The 17,210-nt window shown below is 33.2% G+C and overlaps 1 protein-coding gene across 1 annotated transcript in view; it reads right to left on the bottom strand.

Annotated features, from left to right (window-relative positions):
- LOC143255443 (paired box protein Pax-6-like) overlaps nucleotides 1-17,210 on the bottom strand; it is a 156,285-nt gene that overhangs the window by 118,222 nt on the left and 20,853 nt on the right. The window lies entirely within an intron of this gene.

Below are 17,210 nucleotides of genomic sequence, written 5' to 3'. Positions count from 1 at the left end.
ACAACATCTTTTAAAAACACAGCAACAGCTATCAACAGGTTTTAAAGATATAAGGACAGCTATCAAAATGTTTTAATGATATAACAACACCTTTCCACATATATTAGTGATATAAAAACCACCAAAAGGATTCAATGATATAACAAACACTTATTCATAGGTTTCATGACACAACAAATATCAACAGGTTTTAATGCCATAACAACAGCTTTCACAGGTATTAGTTATATAACAACAACCATCAACATATTTCAAATTATATAACAACATCTATTCCTAGGTTTTTATGATACAAGAACACTTATCAACAGGTTTAAATGACATAAGAACACCTATCAATAGGTTTTAATGATATAACTACACCTCTTTACAGATACTAGTGATATAACAACAACCGTCAACAGGTTTAAATGATATAACAACACCTATTAACAGGATTTTATAATACAACGATTTCTATCAACAGGTTTCAAAGATACAACAACAGCTATCAAGAGGTTTCAAAGATATAACAACAGCTATGACCAGGTTTTATTGATAGAACAACAGCTATTAACAGATTTTAATGATATAACAACAGCTATCAACAGTTTTTAATGATATAACAACAGCTGTTAACATGTTTTAGAAATACAACAACAGCTATCAACATGTTTCAAAGATATAAAAACAGCTATTAACAGGTTTCAATGATATAACAACAGCTGTCAACAAGTTTTAAAAATACAACAGCTATCAACAGGTTTTAAAGATATAACAACAGCTATTAAAAGGTTTTATTGATATAAGAACAGCTATCAACAGGTTTTAAATATATTGAAACAGCTATCAACAGGTTTTGAAGATATAACAACAGCTATCAACAGGTTTTAATGATATAAAAACAGCTATCAACAGGTTTGAATGATATAACAGGAGCTATACAGATTTTAATGATATAACAACAGCTATTAACAGGTTTTAATGATATAAAAAACTCTCAACAGGTTTTAATGGTATAAAACAGCTATTAAGATGTTTTAATGATATAACAATGGCTGTGAAAAGATTTTAAATATATAACAACAGCTATCAACACGTTTCAAGGCTATAACAACCACTATCAACAGGTTTCAAATATATAAGAACATCTATCAACACGTTTCAAAGATTTAAGAACAACTATCAACAGGTCTTAATGATATAACAACAGCTATCAACAGGTTTCAATAATATAGCAACAGCTATCAGTTGGTTTCAATGATATATAACAACACACATAGCAACAACCATTAACAGGTTTGAATGATATAACAACACCTATTAATAGGTTTTTATGATACAACGATATGTATCAAAAGGTTCAAAGATATAACAACAGCTATTAACATTTTTAAAAGATATAACAACAGCTATCAACAGGTTTCAATAATATAACAACAGCTATCAATAGGTTTCAATGATATAACAACGGCTATCAATAAGTTTTAATAATATAACAACAAATACTGACAGGTTTTAAAGATATCACGGTATCTATCAATAGTTTTTAATTATATAACAATAGCTATTATCAATCTTTAGTGACAAAACAACAGCAGTCAATATGTTTTAAAGATACAACAACAGCTATCAATAGGTTTCAAAGATATAAGAACAACTATCAACAGGTTTCAATGATATAACAACAGCTGTCAACATGTTTCAAAAATACAACAACAGCTATCAATAAGTTTTAAAGATATAACAAGAGCTAATAAGTGGTTTTAATGATATAAAAACAGGTTTCAATGATATAACAACAGCTATCAATAATTTAAATGATATAACAAAGTTCTCAACAGGTTTTAATGATATAACAACAGCTGTCAACATGTTTTAAAAATACAGCAACAGCTATCAACAAATTTTAAAGATATAACAACACCTATAAACAGGTTTTAATGATATAACAACAACTATCAACGTGTTTTAATGATATAATAACAGATATTAACAAATTTTAAAGATATAGCGACATCTGTCAATAGTTATTAATGATATAACAACAGCTATTATCAGGCTTTAATGATATATAAGAACAGCTGAAAATACGTTTTAAAGATATAATAATAGCTATTCAGAGGTTTTAAAGATATAACAATAGCTACCTATCTGTTTCAAAGATAGAACAACGTTTATCAAAAGGTTTCTGTGATATAACAACAGCTATCAACAGGTTTCAAAGATTTAAGAACAACTATCAACAGGTTTTAATGATATAGCAACACATATCAACTGATTCTCATGATATTAAAACACCTATCAACATGTTTTAATGATATAACAATACTTATTAAGTGTTAGGCTTCATTGATATGACAACAACCATCAACAGGTTTTAATGATATAACAACACCTATCAACAAGTATTAATGACATAACAACACCTTTTCAGAGATATTATTGATATAACAACAACCAGCAACAGGTTTAATGATATGACAGCACCTATTCATAGGTTTCTCTGATAGAACAACATCTATCAACAGATTTATTGACATAATAACATCCTTCCACAGATATTAGTGATATAACAACAACCATCAACAGATTTTAATGATATAACAACACCTATTCATAGGTTTTTATGATACAACAACAGCTATCAATAGGTTTTAATGACATAACACCTTTCTAGAGATATTACTTATATAACAACTATCACATGTTTCAATGATGTAACAACGCCTATTAAATAGGTTTTTATGATACAACGATACCTATCAAAATGTTTCAAAGATATAACAAAAGCTATCAACAGGTTTCAATGATATATCAACAGGTTTCAACGAAATAACAACAGCTATCAACAAGTTTTAATAATATAACAACAGATACTAACAGGTTTTAAAGATATAACGACATCAATCAATAGTTTTTAATGATATAACAACAGCTGTAAACATGTTTTTAAAATACAACACCTATTAAAAGGTTTTAAAGATATAACAACAGCTATTAAAAGGTTTTAAATATATTAAAACAGCTATCAACAGGTTTCGAAGATATAACAACAGCTATCAACAGGTTTCAATGATATAACAACACCTTTCTATATGTCGTAGTGATATAACAACAATCATCTACAGGTTTCAATGATATAACAACATATATACATAGGTTTTATGATACAACGATACATATCAATAGGTTTCAATGATATAACAACATCTATTCATAGGTTTTTATGATATTACAACACCTATTCATAGGTTTTTATGATACAACAAATCCTATCAACAGGTTTCAGTGATATAACAACATCTATTCTCAGGTTTTTATGATACAACGGTACCTATCAACAGGTTTTAGTGACATAACAACACCTTTCGACAGATATTATTGATATAACAACAACCATCAACAGGTTTCAATCATATAACAACTCCTTTCCACAGATATTAGTGATATAACAACAGATACTATTAACAGGTTTCAATGATATAACAACACCTATTCTTAGGTTTTTATGATACAACAACACCTATGAACAGGTGTTAATGACATAACAACACCTTTCCACATATATTAGTGATATAACAACAACCATCAACAGTTTTCAATGATATAACAACATATATACATAGGTTTTATGATACAACGATACCTATCAATAGGTTTCAATGATATAACAACATCTATTCATAGGTTTTTATGATATTACAACACCTATTCATAGGTTTTTATGATACAACAAATCCTATCAACAGGTTTCAGTGATATAACAACACCTATTCTCAGGTTTTCATGATACAACGATACCTATCAACAGGTTTCAATGATATAACAACACTTAGTCATAGGTTTTTATAATACAACGATACCTATCAACAGGTTTCAATGATATAACAACACTTAGTCATAGGTTTTTATAATACAACGATACCTATCAACAGGTTTCAATGATATAACAACACTTAATCATAGGTTTTTATGATACAACGATACCTGTCAACAAGTTTCAATGTTATAAGGACTATTGAAGTTTCGACTGACAACACTACATGAGCTGTATATGAACTGTATTAAAATAAATGTTTTTGTTAAGAACACCGTTATGTTGTGAACTGTACTTCAAAACATATGTTTAAAAGTAAACGATATTTTCTATTTATTGCATAACTGGTTTTGAAATTACGTACTTTTATTAAAATAGTGTAACATGACTATTTCAAAGTAATATAATGTAGTAGTTGTGTTATATTACGATATAATTTAATAATATAACTGAGAAGTGCATGAAATATTTAACTTTCTAACTTGTTTTAACCGGTTTTACAAATATTTGCAAGATGAATTGTAAAATGACTCTAAGATTGCATGAGCGTGTCATTCTATGTTAAAAAGTATTGCGACAAGGACCGCCCTCTGAGCCGTAGTACACGAACTAATCATCAGATGCAAAGGTTCATCTGCACATTGTAGCGTCATTCTAGTTTGATGAGTCTGTATTCGCGGAATTAATGCAGTAAAATTCAAATGGCTAGAAAGCGCAAAACGTACGTCCAAATTATTATCTATTTAGCCCTGATTTTTAGGGAGTTCATCAAGTTTCTCTACCAGTTTTTTTTTTAATCAAAATTGGTTTAGTTAGTTGCTAGTTTATACTTGTGATATCAGACAAACGGATAACTCTGCTTTGGATCTTGGCCAAACTGTCATTTGATTTTGTTGTTGTCGTAGAACCAAATATTAATGTATTTACTTAGAAAATATTTAATTAAAACATATTATTGGTTTATTTCCGACCCAGCATCAACTAATTCAAGTATAAACCTTTAAAGACGTTTCAAGTGATGAATTATGTAATTAGTTTCATTAAACTTCGGGACTTCCAATCAAACAATGAATTAATACATATATTCATATGTTATGTCTCGTGTAAACCGGGGACAATAGAAAGACTTCTCTCACTAGGTTGCAGGTTTACTTGTGATATTGAATTTGAACAAGAATTAACTGTCAGATATTATCTTTATTAAGATTCAGCCAAAAATGAAGACTTGTGTGACCGCTCTAGCTAGTCATACATGGTTATAATTTAGAATTTGGCCGATACATCAATATAAACACATACTGTACAGGTTATAAATACTAACTATATGTCATGTTATCACTGGACTGCCTCATTCGTTAAACAATACTGTGTGTGACGTGGACCAATCTCAACAAATTTGGTATATCCATGATGACACCAGTAGAAACTATAGGTGCCGCTTTGTTCCACATCGCCAACTGTGTGGGTGGCCATATGAACTATCATGTGGAGTGTTATAATAATAGTTATTACTAATTCTCTCCTCCTTTACTCTAAATGCTTCATCGCTTTCTAACAATTTGACCGGACGTAGTGACGTTATCTTGCTAATTGTTTGAAAAGAGAGTGAAAGGAAACATCAGAGTTCTCTTGTTTGGTATCGATAGCGTCACAAAGTGTTATACAGCTTTCATTAGCTGGTCAACAACAATAGTAAATCCGTATTGGTGCTATATTTGCATCTTGAAGCAATGAAAATAGTAGTATATATATATGTATACTATATTTATTACCGACACCATCATTTTTCTAAGTAATCCCAAAGTGTGAACTCTCGAACTTACTCCATTTCATTGTTCGTTATTATTTTGATGGTCCGGCATGGCCAGGTGGGTTAAGGTGTTCGACTCGTAATCTGAGGGTCGCGGGTTCGAATCCCGAGCATACCAAACGATGCTCGCCCTTTCAGCCGTTGGGGCGTTATAATGTGACGGTCAATTCCACTATTCGCTGGTAAAACAGTAGCTCAAGAGTTGGCGGTGGGTGATGATGACTAGCTGCCTTCCCTCTCGTCTTACACTGCTAAATTAAGGACGGCTAAGATAGATAGCCCTCGAGTAGCTTTGCGCGAAATTCGAAAACAAAAAATTATTTTGATTATTTTATTAATTAGAATCTTCATAAATTTTTTATAATAAACTTTTGGTGAACTTATCTAATGCATATATTTCAAGCTATAAATAAGTGTTTTGTTTTAACTTCAGATGCCAGTCGAATAATAAAACAAATATATCTATTATACGTGTGCATATAAAGAAGCGGCAGACGAGATAACTGACCCTTCCCGGCCGTCGCATCGTTTAACTGTCCCCCAGTGGCTCGGCGGTATGTCTGCGGACTTACAACGCTAAAAACCGGGTTTCGATACCCGTGGTGGGCAGAGCACAGATAGTCCATTGTGTAGCTTTGTGCTTAATTCAAAACAACAACAATAATTGACCCAAAACGTTTTCAACGATCCATCCACACAGGTGCGGGTCAAGAAACAAGAGGCATAATGCAACGTTGTTGTTTTAGAAGCAAATTTGAAATTTTATTTCTGGAGAATATTATAATTTACGGCATTTTAAAATTCCTTGTCATTTCTGTAATTCAATGTTTAAAAAAATTGAAAGAAGATCCGTATGAGAATATTAAGGTAGCCCTATAAATAAACTTCATCCAATAGTTAAAATAAAACTAAGAGTTATATAACTAACAACTGATGAAAAAAAAATTTAACTTCAAACAACTTTATTTTACCTATATTATATGCTTTACTCGAAGTTATTACAACATATAACAGTTTTAGACCTATTATATCTAATATTAAGATTTCAATTTAAACGTAGCAAAATTTATATCTAAAAAATTCTAATTTTAAAGGGTTAAAAACAAACACACAGTTAATAGTTCGTTGCTGTTCATAAGGTTAGATCAAAAGGACATTTTGCGGGTTCGCGCCCCGTCGCGCTAAACATACTCGCCCTCCCAGCCGTGGGGTGTGTTGTTGGTAAAAGAGTAGCCCAAGAGTTGGCGATGTCGCCTCATTGTTCACTGCTAAATTAGGGACGGCTAGCACAGATAGCCCTCGAGTAGCTTTGTGCGAAATTCCAAAACAAACAATCATAAGGTTATATCAAAAGGACATTTTGATGTTGTTCGATGTCGTCATTGTTCACTAGAGTAACCATAAAAATAATTATTGCATGTTTTGAGAAAAACACTTAAAGAAAATAATGTATATGATTAACTTGGCATGAAATTCTTTAATATGCAACTTGATGTTCTGGTAATTGTATAAATAATGGTTATATATTGCAAAACATTACACTCTTGGGGATGATACATTTATACGAGGTGTGACAAAAAAAAACCTAAGACTTCACTTTTATTCCGGAGAATAATGTACATACGTCAGTATGAATAGTAATCTCCCCAGCTGATATACACTTGTTCCTCCCATTTTCGGAAGAAATGCTGGAAGTCTTCAACTGTTATGCAGCTAAGTTCTATTTTCACATTATTATGGATAGTTGAAATGTCATCAAATCTCTTTCCCTCCAACTTAATTTTGATTTTTAGGAACAGAAAAAAAATCACACGGGGCAAAATTGGGAGAATACTGTGGTATCAAAGAGGTGTTTATTTTTCTGCCAAAAAGTCTTGAACAGACACAGCAGTGTGTGAAGGCGTGTTGTCATGGTGAAGAAACCAGTGACCACAGCTCACGGTGGTTTCTTCTAACTCTCTCCTTCAAGCGAATTAAGACTTCTTTGTAAAAGGCCTGGTTAACTGTCTTTCACCTTAACGACCGTTTCATCAGTGGACGATGTCGACGATCGCCCAGAACATGGGCCATCTTTGACCGATTTCCAGCCATTTTGGAAGCGTTTTATCTACTGATGAATGACAGCCTTACTTAAGCAGTCATCACCAAAGGCAGTTCTTAACATTTCGAGGATTTCTGTTCCAAGTAATCGTTGTTTTTTTTAAATGGCTGTTCACATAAGTAACAGCATATCGTGAGATGAAAGTTTGTTGAACTAATGCACATATTTATGTAACATTTGAAATCCTGCGAAAATTAATAGGGTTTCATAATTAGATAGCCCTAAAACAATATTAAACAATTTACTAAGTTAAAATAATATTTAAAGCCTATATACCTAAATTACTCTAGTAGTGTGGTTTTACGCCTATACCTAATGGCAAAGAAACTTAAACTTCGACCTAAGTGAAAGCGGCAAAAATTCGTCAACTAAAATATTTCGTTAACAGAAGTTTCGAATATTCAAAGAAATGATTTTAAAGAAATGAAAATTTGAGTATCAGTTATGAAACTGTTTTAAGAACAAAACATATTTAAATAAAATATATTTACCGACTTAGCGTTGTAAATTTTGCTAAATACATATTCCAGTCCAGGTCAGTAAGGCATAAAGTTTAATATTAAATGCATTTCGAAACGATCTTTAAAAAGGCAGATAGTTATTACCACCCACCGCCACCTCTTGGGCTGCTCTTTCACCAACAAAGATTGATTTGTGGTGACTAGACTCATTATAAGGCTTGCGAATATAGGAAGGATATGAAAGAGGAAACGAATAGTTTGATAGGTTTATACCACAAAAAAACAAAACAACGGGTTAAGCTTAACTAAAATATTGCATCACAAAATTCAGAAGAAATTCTCTCTTTTGGAACTTTACATTTTGATTGTTTACTTATTATTGTCCTGGAAATTTGGTTAATTTTTAATTTCGCGCAAAGCTACACGAAGGCTAATTGCACTAGACGCTTCTAATTTCGCAGTGAAAGACTAGAGAGAAGGCAGATAGTTATTACCACCCACCGCCAACTCTTGGGCTGCTCTCTTACCAACAAATAGTGAAGGTTACTGCCAAATTATAACGTCCCCATGGCTGAAAAGAGTAAGCATGTTTGGTGAGACGGGGATTCGAACGCCCGATCCTCATATTGGAGTCGAACGCCCTAATCACCTGAAATATGGAAGGATAATAAAACGAGAGAGTTAATTTCAAAAACAGATTAGTTTTTTCTTCCAATAAAAGTAAGTTTCTCTTTGGTTGGATACCTCAACACAGAGCATCAAGTGTACATAAACAGAAGGACATCTTTGTGTGACAGATCTTGAAAGATGGTGGTTTTTTAAAAATAACGGAAAACAAAACCCTAAAGTAATTATCATTCAAAGGATTGCCATTACCGTATCAACACAGGCACATGTATAAGACTAATGTGTTTTTATAATATAAAAATAGCTTCTTCTGTAAACAGATAGTATTGTAACATCTGGCAAGCACGAATAAATACCACTTGTTACGTCTAACTGGTAGAACGTTTTAGCAAGACGATGTTTAATGAATTTTACTACGTCTAAGCGTATTTAAAAATAACTATCTCGCCTGTTCTATTAAATTTATTCTGTTTGACCCCCACGGATAAAACACAATGTATGATATTTGATATTAATTGTTGTTGAAGTTTATTTTTAACAATAATGTACCCTTAAATTAGGATGTATCAGATGTTTCAAAGCATGTACTTATTGTGATGTGAGAAGTCTGAGCACATGTTCAGTTTGTAAAAGCATTCAAAATATTTTGTTTTCCAAAAAAGCCGTTTCTTATATCGTTATCAGCCGTATATACATAACAATACTTTGAACAAGGTCAAGGGTACAGTAAAATAACCACCACTAACTTCAAGTCCAACGTTTTAATTTTAGGCTTTAATCAAAGATACCTGAGTATACTTAAACACAATGATTAGAAGTAGTGCGAGAGAGGGCATTAGTGTATGATGTTTAGATAATCGCATGACAATTAACCCCTTGTATATTGTGCTGCTAAATATCACCTTATTAGTTTTTCATACATGCGTAAATTTTATATAATTATATTATTATAACATATAAAAACTCGTAAGTAGACTACATCTATGTTTTAGGTTGTAATACTTGATGAAAAGAAATATAAATCGGTAACTTGGTATGGAGAAGCTAATCGTAAGAACACACCCACCGAGTGTGTGCACTGTGTCTTGTTATCGATGTAAAATGAAGTGAAATTCTCTTCTTTGTAAAATGTAAACTTCATGTAGACTTCGTAATCACTGCAAGAATGTTTGTTTATGGAATTTAGCCTCTATCCGCCCAAAGGGTGAGCACTTTCAGTGACAGGATTCGACCTCATGACACCCCGCTTGTGAGTAGCATCCTACTTACCAGACCATGTAAGAGATTCGCCATGTGACAACATTACTTCCTCTGATAAAAATAAATAAGTCTTCATAAGTTTGGAGTGGGTGGTCAATGTAAGGATACGTTCACCAGGTGACAGCACTACTGCTTGTGATGAAACGGATGAAGGAACGGAACAGATTATTGTTCTGTTTAATGTTACATAACGTGACGTAACAGAGGTTTCCACAAGTGAGTGCATTCATTAAAATATTCCGGTCATAGTTGGCGAGTCATATTAACATTCGTTCTCATCCACACGTTGAGGACGACATGCGTGTATACCAGTTTCTTTTGGAGAAAGTTAAAAATAATACACAAACATAAACAGTGTTTATCCATCACACATGGATTCTCAACAGCTGAGATCCAATATAATCACATTGGCTAACCGTTATATCGTATTTATATTCAACCACCATTATTATTAAATACCTCATAACAGAAGCGTAATCGTAAACTTAGTAAAAGGTGAAAATGAGTTAATTCAAAAGATGGAAATAATCTATACTGAATAAATACATAATTTTATAGCGAATGTTCAATCGATTTCTAAATAATAGAACAGATGAGTTAAATAATTGAGTTCCTCTTTTCTGCCCCCTAGTGGCACAGCATATGTCTGCGGACTCACATTGCTAAAAACCAGGTTTCGATACCTGTGGTGGGCAGAGCACATATAGCCCATGCTCATTGGGTAGTTGTTGCTTAATTTTAAACAAACAAAATTCTCTTTTCTGGTTATTAAATAATTATTACAGGTAGTTTGATTCACAATACGAGAAAGAACTGGAGCAACAAGCTTGTGTTATCAAACACTTCTTTCTCATTTTGTGAATTTTAATAAAGTGTTTTATATAATTATATCACTCAGTTTGATTTTTCTGCAAATTCCGACAATGTTTTCACAACGCTTACACACCAACTAGGTTATCTATGAAACAACACTGTTCCAGTGATAGAATTGCACATTTTCACAACATGAGTAAATCTGGAGAAGAAGTGTCAAAGCTAACCTTTTCTAGGCTACAAAAGGCAGTCTCGACTGTATTTAAAGTGAACTCAGATAGTATTCTGTAGGTGAAATGATTCCAGTGAATATACCACTTGAGACATTTGATAATGAATTGGTAAAAATGTTGGTTACCTATAAAACCCATCATACAGGTTTACACTTGTATAGTGCTGGTGGTCCAACTGTTTATAGTTAATTTCCTTTTGATTGATAGGAAAACATAAATACATTTAAAATTAACTTTAAAAACGTTTATAACAATAGTTCTTGTCTTTCTCACTTTTTAGACTTTTTGTCTTGTTTCGAATGAGTATTAACATTAGTTTTCATGTACATCTGTGGAAAGAGTGTTGTGATCCCCGTAAAACCTTTGACACTAATTGGAACGTTGTTTTAACACCTCTTTTCGGTCAAATCAGCTCAGTTGGAGAAAACAATTACTCCTGTGGAGTGGGGGGTCCAGTAATCGAATAATAGATACATAAATGGTAAGAGGTTGGCCTGTGCTAGAACTCTGAATTTCAGAATTATAGATCCAATTTTGCTTTCATGTATTACCAAATATATTATTCACACATGAAGCTGTGGCTACTTTGTAAGAGCGATTCTTAGAGTGGGTGGACATAGTGTGCTGCTAGGTGGTTGCTCTCTCTCCGACTCGGGACGACGGCAGCGAGTCTTAGTTGACTCACCATAAAACCCAAATATCCAAAAATGTAGACGTAGATAGATATTAGAAGCGTTTGCACCGATATCTTTAACTCTAGGAGAAAACAATTATGAAAAGTGTGAACTTAAATTTGATGACTGAAAAAATACTCATTTTGGGCTCTTTACTCTTTTTGCGACCAAACATTTTTTTAGTAACCAGGAAAATTTGAAGAAATATCAATATTTTTGTGGATTTTGTGTTTGTGTTTTGTATATCTATCTGAAAAAAGGTCCTACAAACTACTAGATACAATGTGAAAACATACTTATCAAAGGATACTCATGTGGTTCCTTGGAGAAGAAATAGCACTAGCGAGACTACCACATACACCACTGTGGTAATAAAGTGATTGTTGCTTTTCTGACAGTTAGTTGTGTTAATTCTTTAACCTATATGGGTTAACGTTTGGTCTACTAAATCGTGGGAGATGAAAACAATCTGTATTTATAGTTGATGTTCATTTCGCACACCTAAAATTCGTTCTGAGGACAAGTCTTGAGTGGTAGTCAAGTACCTGGAAAGTGAATTACTGACAGTTTTAGGGAAGAGGGGTTTACCTTTTAACCAAGATGTAATAAAATATTAAATATCTTGTCATTCTTTGTTTAAAATATCCACATGTTGTGAAAGTGGGACAAAGAAAAAACAAGTAAAGACATTCGATAAAATAACCATTGAGAATTCTGGAATCATGTTGAAACTGAACTTGTTTGTAGAACTGACTCCGTTGTATTATATACACATGAACCAAGCGCTATACAATAATAAAGAACAACTTATATAGCTTCGCTTGAGTATAGTGGTGTGAATAAAGGGTTTGATGACCATTCTATGTGTCCCTGTGTAAAAATTGCAAACAGACTGAGAAGATCGACTTCCACAACACAAATATATTGTAGAATATAACTTAGGCAAGTGTGACTTTTGTAAAAACAACCAGTTGGTGATAACTACATAGTGGACGTCTACAAACAACTAACACCTACACACTCAAAGTGAATTTTAAAGATTATAAAGTTATATAAGTGAAAGATGGATTTTATATAATATTTAAAAAAGTTAACAGAAGAGGTAGTTTAACTGTACGAGTTAGAAAACAAACTTTTTGTCAATAAAAAGAAATATAAGAATGGATTCACTGTAAGGCTTTAGATAGACTTCTATTGAGCAAAACGAGAAACTGTATTCTACAGAAGTAGTTTTACTGGGAGGTTTGAATAACAACTCTTTGTTCAAAGAAATATTATTAATAATTTAGAGTATTTTGAAATACATTTAGATAGAATGAAAACAACCTTATTTTAACTGAGAGATATTGAATGTAAGTAAGTATATTAAAATCTACATTCACAGAAAAAAAGTTTGAAAGTCTGATTTATGAGAAACGAGAAGGGCATGACTAGACGACCGTTACCATGGGAAACATGGATGATCATCTGTTTCTGGAGGCGGAAACGACAAACAGGTAGGTAAGTTGGGAAACGTGACCTTGATGGGAAAAGAAAAGATAGCCTCGCAACTGTATGGAAACTTATGATCTCATGGGAAGATGACGCTGTTAAAGGTTTGTTTGTTTGTTTGTTGAATTTCGCACAAAGCTACTCAAGGGCTATCTGTGCTAGCCGTCCCTAATTTAGCAGTGTAAGACTAGAGGGAAAGCAGCTAGTCATTACCACCCACCGCCAACTCTTGCTACTCTTTTACCAACGAATAGTGGGATTGACTGTAACATTATAACGCTCCCACGACTGAAAGGGCGAGCATGTTTGGTGTGATGGGGATTCGAACTTGCAACCCTCAGATTACGAGTAGAGTGCCTTAACCACCTGACCATCCCGGACCTCTGAAAAAATACTCTACTTATTTATAGTGTAAAGGACCCGGCATGGCCAGGTGGGTTAAGGCGTACGACTCGTAATCTGAGGGTCGCGGGTTTGCATTACCGTCGCACCAGACATGCTCGCCTTTTCAGCCGTGGGGGCGTTATAAAGTGACATTCAATCCCACTATTCTTTAGTAAAAGAGTAGCCCAAGAATTGGTGGTGGGTGGTGATGACTAGCTGCCTTCCCTCTTGTTTTACACTGCTAAATTAGGGACGGCTAGCGCAGATAGCCCTCGAGTAGCTTTGCGCGAAATTCAAAAACAACAACAAAAACAACATATACTTGAAAATTAAAGATAAGTTTTTAGTTTCACTGTTATATTTAGCTAGTCATTACATTTTACTGGAAACATATAAACGATAAATGTCTAGTGGGGCTATTGAATCTAGCTTGTTATTCTGTTTTACTTGAAACATAAAACATAGTCTAATGTGACTTTGCTCTAAAAAAAAAAACGTTCTTAATTTTAACTGAATGAATATCCTTAAGCAAACCGGCAATTGTTGTTACAGGAAAAACGTTCGACGCATAAATAGTGCCCAAATGTATTGGTGACACGTGAAAATTATACTTGCATTGTTACGTATCCATATTGAAGTATGGGAACTATGAACTGTCTTCCTTTCTCAGCGTTGTTATCGATATTAGTTCTCATGTGCTGCTAGTTGATAATCTGGGAAATATGTCTTTAACATATGAGGAGAATCCACTGTTGGATTTTGTTCCAGGTATCTTTTTCCCCTACGCGTGACATCAGTAGCAAAGGTGGGAACATACACTAAAGCCTCGAGCAAAATAGCGAGACCTTGACTCATTAAAAATCTCTAAGAACAAGGTGGAGAACAGATAATTATGTCCCTATGTGAAAATCAGTATCCTTTCTTTCTTTCTCAGGCTTGGTGATACTTAGAAAACATAACTGTAGTTGGTTTTTATTTTACAACTTATTATACTGTTTCAAGATAAACTGATATGCTAGAACAGAAAAATTATTTCACCAGACTTTATTACTGTACATTAACGTATAGGACTTGGTATGGTTGAAATAGTAAATCAACATATCATAAGCTCACGCTTTTACTTTATCAGCTGAGTATTTATCTAAATATTTTGAGAATAGAAGACTCAATAATTTTCTATAGCTTGTCTCGCTATTTTAGAATAATATTAAACAAAATACTGCTTGTTATTGTATCTGTTTTCTTCCAAATATCTCCGGAGTGATTTTGAGTAACAAGAACCACAATAAACCTCGCACTCGTATGTTTGTTTTATAACAAAGCCACATTGAGCTATTTGTTGTGTCTACCGCGGGAATTGAACCTCGGATTTTAGCTTTGCGAGTCCGTAGACTTATCGCTGTCCAACCGAAGAAGTGATAAATCTTGTACTCTGACATTTATAGAGAAATCATAAAACCAACTTTTCTATATAACCCTCGATTTAACGAGACATTAGATGTGAAAAAACACGAGGATTGAAATGTTTAGAAACATTTTGTTTGTGTACTGGCAACATTTTTCTTTCGAGAATTTTCTAATTTTAAAGGCGTCTTAATACGCACGTGGGCTAATTAGCCAGGTCGGAAGCACTTCAGGTTCAGGTATAACTGTCACAAAGTTTAAGCTACTGGCCAGAGGGAAGGCAGCTAGCCTATGCCGTCTGGCACCACAAGGGCTTGTGCGACTCCACTGAGTCCAATAGCAGAAATGACTGTTACTCTTACAACACCCCATATGAAAATGCGAAACGTTTTGGCAACATTACAGAATCCCATATCTTTTGCGTTGCAGTCCGAAACGTTAATTACTGGGCCACACCAGTCCCACTTTTTGAAAGAAAATAGTTAAACTCAGAAGTATCTATATGTACTTTGAGGTTTTTATGCTAACAATAAGTGCAATTTCCTTCAGATCCCCTTAACAGCGTTAATGTTGTATTTAATTTCTTTCATTTTGAAATTATTTTCAAAGATGTTTTGTCAGTTTTTCAGAAATTGTAATTATAATAAATACTAATTAATGAATGTGGGTTATCATAATTTGAATTATCAGTACAATTTGAAGGAATAACCTTAACAGTGTCATGAAAGAAAAGGATCTTGGTGTTAAAGTCAGTCAGTCTCTAAAACCATTCAAACAGTGCACTGAAAACAAATTCAAAGAGGTTATTATTTCATTGTACAGGTTACTGTTTATGCTACATTTGGAATATTGTATTCAGTCTTGGGCTCCTTACTTTAGAAAAGACAGAATCGTTGGAAAGTGTGTCATATGAGGAGAGGCTGAAATCTATCAGATTGTTTTATCTCGAAAATAAAAAGAGTAAGGGAGATTTAATTGAAGTATTTAAAAATCTAAAGGGAAGTGGTAATATTGATGCATAATCTATTTTCATATTTAACAGTGAGAACAGTAGGACTAAGTGATAGAAATATAATATTTTGCAGGGTAGGAGTCATTTTCAGCTAAGACAGTTTTATTTTGCTAATAGGGTGGTTGGTATTTAGAATGGGTTACCTTGAGATGTCGTAGAGGCAGTAAAGTAAAATACTTTTAGGTTAAAGTTTGATAAGTATATGAATAATAAAGGCTGACTTTAGGTTTTCTTTATTATTATTATTTTAAGTCAGTTTAGAGTGTGGTACAGCCCAAATGAACCAGTATGTTCCTGGTTGTCCCAGAACGCTATATCAAACATATAGTGGTAGATTTTGTCGTTAAAGGTGCACTGTATAGATATACAAATAAATATTGTGATATTTTCAAGATATGTATTTGCGATGTTTATATATATATTTATATGTAATTGATAGATGATGATTCTTACTCTCTAGTGGATAATTTGAAGTCAGTAAAACTGTATCGAAAATGTGAAACTTAATCAATAATTACTTTATAAATAGTTAGACAAAATAAACAACAGCCTCTGTGTACAAAATATCCCAATAGCATTTGAATCTAAACTTATTCTACATTTAAACTAATCCTTTCTAAGTCATGAAATACTGAGTGCATCAAAGCAGTGAACTGTTAATATAACACACCGTTTATAGACTGGATGAAGTAAATCATTATCAAACTTCACGAAACGGTTAAAATCAACACTGACGAGCTACTCATAAAATATCTTGCTATATTTTACATTAATACATAAAAAACAATTACAAATACAAAACATATTTATACAAACAATGGATAATTAAATCTTCAAAGGTGTATATGTATATAAAATATTTAGAAATACCTTTATTTAGTTGAAGTTAGGCATTTACATTCACATATTAATAAGATTAGTGCCCCGGCATGGCCAGACAGGTTAAGGCATTTGACTCGTAATCTGAGGGTCACGGGTTCGAATCCCCGTCGCATCAAACATGCTCGCTCTTTCAGCCGTGGGGGTGTTATAATGTGACGGTCAATCCCCCTATTCGTTGGTAAAAGAGTAGCCTAAGAGCTGGTGGTGGGTGGTGATGACTAGCTGCCTTCCTTATAGTCTTATACCGCTAAATTAAGGA

This window comes from Tachypleus tridentatus, chromosome 7 (genome assembly GCF_004210375.1).
Source record: "Tachypleus tridentatus isolate NWPU-2018 chromosome 7, ASM421037v1, whole genome shotgun sequence".
Classification (NCBI taxonomy): Eukaryota; Metazoa; Arthropoda; class Merostomata; order Xiphosura; family Limulidae; genus Tachypleus; species Tachypleus tridentatus.
This window is presented reverse-complemented; position numbering and strand designations above follow the sequence as displayed.